Source organism: Acinonyx jubatus, chromosome C1, assembly GCF_027475565.1.
Source record: "Acinonyx jubatus isolate Ajub_Pintada_27869175 chromosome C1, VMU_Ajub_asm_v1.0, whole genome shotgun sequence".
NCBI classification, from domain to species: Eukaryota; Metazoa; Chordata; class Mammalia; order Carnivora; family Felidae; genus Acinonyx; species Acinonyx jubatus.
The window spans coordinates 127,425,380-127,434,474 of NC_069381.1; the positions used below are offsets into that span (position 1 = coordinate 127,425,380).

A 9,095-nucleotide genomic window follows, 5' to 3' on the forward strand; every position below is an offset into this window, starting at 1 on the left:
TAAATGAAACTACAGGACTTCTTATAAATATTCTCCTATTCTTTGAAATAAGACAATATAGATGGAAAAACAAAGAGAATACCATTTACGACCTAGATAACCTAAATTAGAAAAAAAGGAAGGAAGGAAGGAAGGAAGGAAGGAAGGAAGGAAGGAAGGAAGGAACAAAAAAGAAATATACAGTTAATTTCCACTTACAATCACTTCCTCTCAGGATTTTCTTTGGAAATTCCCACATAGGCCAGCAGAACTCCTGAGGTAAGTCTCCAAAGGAAAGGGAGCCTCCCAGTTGTCTACATGCCTGGCCTCTAGAAGCACTGAACTGTGATCCAGGTTCAGTGCTCATTCAATTATTTCCGTGCTTTCTCTCCTTTAGAAGACCCATGAAGGGGGGGTGGGGGGGGGAATCTCTTGGCCAAAACTTTATCTTCTTTTTTATTCCCCCTGAATCCTTAGTTTCCCTTATTTCCAGATACACCAAAAGAAGTACCTCAAACTCACTGGAACCAAAATATTCACTGTTCCCAAAATATTCACTGTTCCCAAAAAGCTAATCAAGGAAACCTTCATGACTACATTAGAAGTTGAAGTAAGAGTATTTGTGGTAGAATAATTCCTGTTCACATACCACAGACCTACCTTCCATCTGTGCAACAGGAGGCATTAGCTTAGGTCAGGCCATCTCTTTACAGCCCAAAGTGGGGCCATACTCAAGTATGACTATTTGTTCTCCACTAGTCTCTTGTCAAGCTGTCAGTTTTACTCCTCTCCATGTATCAAAATCTGGCCAAGCTTTTAGGGTTCATCTTCAGTCCCTAAGACTCCTTTCTGTTTCAGTGGTCTCAACCTGGGCTGCATGATAGAATTTCCTAGAAGATTTAAATGTAAAAAAAAAAAAAATCCAATGACCAGATCCCAAGTATGCTTACTTAGCTGGTCTAAAATGGAGCATGAACACTTTTTTTTTAATGTTTACTTACTTTTGAGAGAGAGAGAGAGAGAGAGTGTGTGAGCAGGGAAGACCAGAAGGAGAGAGAGACACCGAATTCAAAGTAGGCTTCAGGCTCTGAGCTGTCAGCACAGAGCCCGATGTGGGGCTTGAACTCACAAACCATGAGATCATGAGCTGAGCTGAAGTCAGATGCTCAACCGACAGAGCCACCCAGGCACCTTGAGCATGAACACATTTAAAGAGGTCCTTAGGTGATTGTAATGTGCAGCAAGATTTGAGGACGACTTTCACATTTAATTCCATTTAGCTCAATTATCATGTTTCCTTTGGTAGTTTAGTTATATCTTCCATATTTCCATGTGTAAATGTCTCAGAGTTAAAAACCCTCTTGTTACTCTAATTGTGGATCCTCCTTTGCTCATCCAAGTCAAGAAGGCCTTTTCACTTTTAAAATATAAAACTGACTTTGCTGGTCTTGAGCTTGTATATAAGGAGAGAAAGTGTCACTTTGGGGCATGGGGCCAAGAACATCCTTTATTGTTTAACAGTCACTGTGTACAAAGAGTATCAAAGCCTTACTTCCTGGCAGAAGAGGAGTTAACTATGTGGTGGGATTTGAGGGATTCTTGGCAGAGCATTTGATTTAAATATGTTTTATTCTTGGTGACACATTAATAGAACTTCTGTTATTAGAGATTCATTTATTTGGATTAAACTTTCACCTCTTTAGGAACTTTTCATTAGTCATAAATAATCCTAGAAGGATTCATTAAGACCTTTGTGTGAAATAGTTCGCTAGGTCACTGTTGCTTGCAACAAGAGGAGGCATACACAATTACCACTTGTAATAGACTTTGTCTCCTTCTCTAGTCTGCACTCTCCATGAAGGCAAAGCTATGCCTGTATTAACTATTATATCCCCAGAACCTAGCTCAGTATTATGAACAAAGCAGGTTTATAGTAAATACCTTTTTGTTTTGTAAATACCTTTTTTTAACACTTATTTATTTTTGAGAAAGAGAGAGACAGAGTGTGAGCATGGGAGGGACAGAGAGTGGGAGACACAGATTCTGAAGGAGGCTCCAGGCTCTTAGCTGTTAGCACAGAGACCAATGTGGGGCTCAAACCCACAAATGGTGAGATCACGACGTGAGCCAAAGTCGAATGGTTAACCGACTGAGCCACCCAGGCATCTTGATAGTAAATACCTTTTAAATGAACGAATGATGAATAAAAGAACGAATGAACACACTTGAACAAACTGATGGACACAAGTAGTTATGAATCCTAAAAGAACAGAAAGAGAAGAAAAAAATAGAATTCTTGGAGGCAAAACATTACCATGTCACAGTTTTCCTGGCAGTTTGAGGCTTTGCACAACCTTTCCTCATAAAGTATACTAAAGACAACTCCCTAATAGTTCCATTTTGAGGCTGTTGGCTTTTTTGCTGGGATTTTCCCTCCATCTTTCTTATTCAATAATATTAATAAGAAGAACAATCAGAGCTACCATTTATTGAGCTATTACTAAGAACCAGACATTATACTAATTACTTAGGTATTTTTACCAATCCTCTCAATAACTCTGTGAGGAGGGTATTTTTATTACCAATTTATAAATGAGAAAACCTAAGATTAGAGAGGATATGTAAGTTCTGACAATCAAATGGCAGATGTGGGATTTGAGCCACAATCTGTCTGATGCCATGTGGTTTCATTGAATCCTAATGCTCCCCTTTTCATTTGCTTTCCCCCACTCCAACATATACTCTTTCTCCTTCTTTCTCTTTCAACAGTCACATATCCATCTTGGGCATGAGGATGCAGTTTACCCTGTCTAAATGTATGGTGGCCTGGAGATGTTTGTTAGGAGGCTACAGGCAATATTCCACTAATAAAAATCAACACAAATTCTGGAATTGAACATGAAATGTACACAGTTTCTTGGCTGCCAATATGCAGAGGAAAATATGGTGAGGTTTTAATGTATTTTGTTCCTCAAGGAAACAAAGTTTTCCTGCTTATTAAGCTTTCAGATTGCCTACACTCAAAGGGGACATATATGATCTAAAAGTAAACATCCTCAGCCCCTACGTCACATCAAATGCAAAAGAATCATATGACAGTCCTTACAGAGAACTCTGATAAAAGAATCATAATACCAGAGTGTAATTTATTTTATTTTTTATTTGAGAGAGAGAGAGAGTGTGTGTGTGTGTGCGTGTGTGTGTGTGTGTGTATGTGTGTGTGCACGCGTGTGCGCTAGCAGGGGAGAGGGGCATAGGGAGAGAGAGAGAATCCCAAGCAGGCTCCTAGCTCAGCACAGAGCCTCACATGGGGCTTGATCCCACAACCCTGGAATCATGACCTGAGCTTAAATCAAGAGTTGGATGCTCAACCAACTGAGCCACATAGGCACAGCATCCCCCCAAGTATAATTTAGTAACTCTAATTTAGATGGTATCATGCACATAAGAGTGGTCTCATATAGTAACACTTGCTGAGAAAAGGAAAAAGTGTAAGTAGGCCTCTGTGACCAAAGGTTGCTTGAAAGCTAATGGAAAAAGTAGAGGATGAGGGTCCAATATTTTTTAATGCTTATTTATTTATTGAGAGAGAAAGAGAGAGAATCCTAAGCAGATTCTACACTGTCAGCACAGACCCCAAGATGGGACTCGATCTCAAGAACTGAGAGATCATGACCTGAGCTGAAATCAAGAGTCAGACAGTTAACTATCTGAGCCAAACAGGCACCCTAAGAATCTAATATTTAGAAGAAAATATAGAGTACACACATTTAAATATGACAGTATCTCACTATCACTCTGTACAAATTGTATGTCTTAAAAAAGAGCTGTCTCTCATATAAAGATTATATTCTCTATTCAGCAACTGGAGGATTAGTATCCTGGAGACCTAATTCTGTATATTTATTAAAGTTTTGCAAACCATACAAGTACTTGCTGAAGTAACATGCTCTTATGGAATAAACAAATTTTAACCAACATTTTTACATAGATGGAAAGACAAGGTCCCTCCTCATGGATTGAGAATGGCAAAACCTAGTCTGGAAATTTTTCAGAAGTAATACACACACACAAACACACACACACACACACACACACTATATATATATATATATATATATATATATATGCACATAGATAGATAGATGTGCATATATGAGAGGTTAAATTTAGACAATGATGTAGACAAAGTCCAAGAAGAGATACATAGGGATAAAAAAGGAACAGTCACTGAGACTATTGGATTTTCTGTGTGGACTCCTAGAGAGAGCATTAGAGAGACAAGATTACTACATTTTTGGTGTGGAAAGTTGGCAGAAAGAGGATGTTTCAAGGAAAAAATCATCATGCAGATTGATTTCACCATGGGCCAAAGCATCTCCCACTGAGTGAGGATGAGGCAGGGACCTGTATTACTTATTCAAATGTAACATGAAAGTGTATATATCATAAAAGTTCCAGGAAGTCAGATATGGGAGAGGAAAAGAATGTGAATGGCCTTAGGAAGAGATGGGAGAAAGGAGGATTAAAGAAGATGACCTTTAGATGGCAAAAGAAGACAGAGATGAATGGTAGATACAAAAACAATACAATAGATTGAAGCTAACGTTTCCTGAAAAAAGCAGAAAGGACAGTCAGGCCTTAATGGATACAAGGGGAAGAATGAGAAGGACTTCAAATGCCACTGCTAGTCTGAAGATGAAAGAGGCCACGTGAGAGGTTGCCAGTGGTCTCCAAGAACAGAGAGTGCCCAGCAAGAAAGAGAGACCTCAGTTCCACAACTTCAAGAAAGTGAATTCTATTAATGACCTGAATGGGTTTGGGAGTGGACCCTTCTCCCAACAAGAGCCCAGCTCAGCCTTGATTTTGGCTTTATGATATCCTGGGCACAGAACCAAATAAAGCCCACCCAAACTTCTGACCTATAGAACTGTGTGCTAATAAAAGAAAGTTGTTTTAAGTAGCTTAGTTAATAGTAATTTTTTATGCAGCAGGTAGCTAATCAACACAGCAGCTGTGACAGTCACTAATGTGGCTTTCCTGATAATCTGATTTTTCTGTCCTCCAGAATGACACTGAAGATTCTTCTCTACTCCAGGACCAAATCCTAAATGTCTGTGGTCAGGACGGGCCATTTGACCAATGGTTAGTTGGTTAGTTAGTTAGTTGAAGTAGCATGTGTCACTTCAGGAATATCATATTTAATTAGTTGTGCTAGTTACTGTATGGCTCCCATCTTTATGCCACAGGGTTCTTGGAAGCTTGTAATGAAGTGAAGCCTCCACTAGCCTGGATCCTTGCTTGAGCAATGAGCAGAGATTCACTGCTAACCCTAGTTACACACTTAGTGAGAACACAAAGTAAATTTTTGTTGTGATAAACTCCTGAGTTTTGGGAGCTTTGTTGTTGTTACTTTAGCATAACCTGGTTAGTTTGTTTTTTTTTTTCTAATTCAGAAACTTAAAATATTTCTGGGAAGGTAGAGGACAGATTTTAAAGAGAGAAGTAAGTCTAAGTGGGTGCCACTGAATGATGAACTGATGGAGTTAGCCATGTGCAGACCTGAAGAGAGAAATATTCCAGAAAAACAGAGAACAGAAAGTACAAAAAAACCTAAGAAGTGGATAAGTAGGAGAAACATCAAGGACAGTGTGTCTAGAGTATAGCAACCAAAAATCAAAAGTAGGTAGGGGTCAAGTCACATAGGGTGACAGACCATGGTAAAGGATTTGTTGCAACTCCATCTGCATGGGGCATGTTTCAAGCAGCAGAGGACATCAGTCAAGACAGATAGGTTATGCCATAGTAACAAAAAAGAAAATTTCAGTGGCTTAAAAGCATACAGACATCCCTCATGATTTCAATGTGTGTTTAACAAGGGTTGGCTGGAGATTCTGCTCTCTATGGTGACCATCCTTGTCCTCACTCCAGGACCCAAGCTGATGAAGTCACCACTGTGTAGAACATTCCAGTCTCTGTGGCAGTGGGAAGAGAAGATCTGGGGGTCTCGAAACAGAAATTAAATGCTCCAGCTTAGTAATGCAGGTGTCACTTTTGCTTACAACTTATTGGCCAGAACGAGCCACATAAGCCCACCCATCCACAAGAAGGTGGGTAAACACAATCCCACCAGGTGTCCAGAGGGGCATGGGGACAATGTGGTCAGTGGGTAGTACTAATGAATATGACAGGAGAGACTTGATAGGATTTATATTTGTAAAGTATCACCTTGTCTATTATGTGGAGAATATATCATGGAAGCAAGAGCAGAAGCAAGAATATCGCTTTAGAGACTATTTTAGTTACCCATGAAAAACGTGCTAATGGTGTCTGGTGCACAAGCTAGAACCACAGGTTGAGGTGAGGCGGCTGGTGCGGAGAAGTGGGACCGTCCTGCACTGCCTCCCTGAAACTGGGCCACCGCGTAGGTTGGTCTAAGGGCTCTCAGCGGATGGCCAGTGGACTTCTACCCAGCCTGCACCACGAGCATGGAGGTGTGCATGAGCAAGGATGGGGACCCAGGGCAGCCTGGTTAAGAGGTACAACCACATGTTCAAGTTCTTGTGGGTGGGTGACAGCAACGTGGGCCAGGGCGAGATCCAGGAGAGCGTGCAGGAAGATGCAGCCTAAGCCCCTTAAGCCTACAGCAACCGTATCGACTACAAGACAACTACCAACCTGCCGGGTGGCCAGCGGGTCAAGCTGGAGTTCTCCAATACGTTGGGCGGAGGCAGGTTCTGCACGGTGTTCAGGTCTTACTCCAGGGGCTCACAGAGGATCCTCCTAGTGTGTGACATCACCAACAGCTGGTCCTTGGACAGCTCGGATGGGCGTATCAAGGGGATCAAGGAGCCAGCGCGCCGAGGTCTCCTGGATCCTGGCAGGGAATGGAGCCTCCAGGTAGCAAGTCGCCAAGGAGCAGGAGCGCACCTGCGGAGAGAACGGCCCAACCTTTTTCCGGTTAGGTCAGCTGTGCAACTTCAGCTTTTTCAGGTCCTTCGCTGAGCTGTCCCACGTCGTGCTCATGCAGCATGGCGTGAAGATCTGTTCAGGCCACTGTTTCCTGCACCGCGTGTGCCTCACAGTCAAACTCCTGCTGCCAGTCACCTCAAGTCTTTACTAATTGGCAATTGCATGCATGAAACACCTGCGCTGTTACTCACTAGCGGGTGGGGTAGAAATGGCGGCTGCAAGAGCAACGGCCTCCAGAGGTCCGTCCATCTGTCTCAGAAATGCTTGAGGAACAAATGCAAGATCCAATGGTGCAGGCCGGGGCCACCAGGTCCAGATGCGCTCTGGCAGGGCTTGCCCTTGGCGAACGCTCCGCTCCTGACCCGGCGCTGGGTGCAGGGAATGCTATGGCTCCTGTTTCTGGGAAGCGTGGGGAAGCAGCTAGTATGCTTGGCGGTCTCAGCCAGAACGAGCCCTGCAGAGGGCTTCGAGACTCCTGCTGCGGGAGGTCTAGGCAGAACAAGCCCAGGACTCTGTGGTGCAGCTGAGAAACGGCCAGGAGGCGGTCCCTAGTAACCCTGGAGGCTCGGCCCACCTTTCTTATTTTACATAAATGAGACGTTTTACCCTTTTTTTTATATTTTAAAATCGTGGGCAGGATCCTCAGTATAGCCAAGCGGTGAGCCCACGTCACTTGTGGGGAGGACCTAGAGACATTTGGAGAGGAAGGGGATTTGAGGCAAACACAAAGACGGGAAGGAATCTGCTGTCAAAATTTGAATCTTTCTTTGAATACACATACACTTCACATGGGAGTGTGAGGGCTGCGCAGGGGCCTTTGGGGACCCACGGGATAAGTGAACCCTTTGCAAGCTCTGGGCAGTAAGCACTACCCCAGCTACCTGCACCAGCAGGTATGAGCACCGTAAGTTTCTGTTTTCTCATTTAGTTTTGTTTTTTAAATTGGTGTCTCATTTTAAGGTAGAGCCAACACAACTCTGGTGACGGATTGAGAAAAAGAAGTTTCAAGGGTGATTTCTGAGCTTTGGCCTGAACATCTGTGTCAGTGAAGCTGTTTATTGGTAGAATGTCAATGGTAAGGGCTGGACTAGAGATGGTAGGGAGAATCAAGATGCTTGCTTTTTTGGATATGTTAATTCTCAATGCCTAGGTTTACCAGACTGAAGCCCAGGGGAAGGCTGAAGAGTCATCACCTTAGAGGTGATATGTATATGTGAGAAACCACCATGAGACCATCTAAGAAGTGACCTTTGTAAGAGAAGATAGGAGAACAGAGGACTGATACCTTGGACAATGTGGGTAGAAAGTGTGTTTTATTATTATTTTGAATATTGGAGACTAACAATGCATTTGTGTTGTGATGGGAAATGAGTGATTCAGGAAAGATGTGGAGTACCTGGAAGAGCAAATTCCCTAAGAGGGAAAGAAGAATTAGGACACAATAAATGCAAACTCACTTTGAAAACTGTAACATGCTAATTCAGGAAAGTTCTATTAGTAGGAGTAAACTATGCCCTCCAGAAAGAAAAACTCAGTGTGATAAACTCTGAGGAAGTAAACAAAGAAATGTACTAAAAAATTCTGAGAGATGACTTCAAACAACCCTACACTTTCTACAACTTGGGGCACAACATCAACATGCTCTAATTTAGATTGTGAAATTCAGCAGATTTAGTGACCCTAAAATTACACCAAAAGAATGCAATGCCAACTTCATTGCTAATGTCCTTGTAAGATTCTCCTGCCTGGTTCAAATTAAAAACTCTCCCAAGATTTCCTTCAGTTACAAAACAAAGAAATATGCTCTAATCAACATGCATAATTATGCATATTACAGTGTGAAGATGATCAACTTGTCTCTTGGAAATTTATGGTAAATGCGATGTAATTGTGCTCTCATAGGGCTTCAACACAGCCTCTCTGGTTCCTGGGCTATTTCTCTCTGCCACATAGCCACAGTTCTATATAAAGGGGAATATACTCACCCCCATTTTTCTCCCTACCCTACTGCTCTATGATGTCAGCTTTTACTACCTCTGGAAATGTAATTATTCAAATATCAATAATGCCCATTGTATTAGCCTGGTAAGCCTTCCATAAGCAAATATCACACAGACTGGGTGTCTCAAACAACATAAATGTAT

At 42.2% G+C, this 9,095-nt stretch overlaps 1 long non-coding RNA gene and 1 pseudogene across 1 annotated transcript in view; one reads left to right on the plus strand and one right to left on the minus strand.

Annotated features, from left to right (window-relative positions):
• The window catches only part of LOC128314016 (uncharacterized), a 142,593-nt gene extending 141,632 nt beyond the window's left edge, over positions 1–961 (minus strand). The window contains exon 1 of the long non-coding RNA XR_008295301.1: positions 640–961. This is a non-coding gene — a long non-coding RNA (uncharacterized LOC128314016). The remainder of the gene's footprint in view (positions 1–639) is intronic.
• Positions 962–6,195: 5,234 nt separating this feature from the next.
• LOC106969453 (ras-related protein Rab-40C-like) lies at positions 6,196–7,102 on the plus strand (annotated as a pseudogene).
• The last annotated feature ends 1,993 nt before the right edge of the window (positions 7,103–9,095 follow it).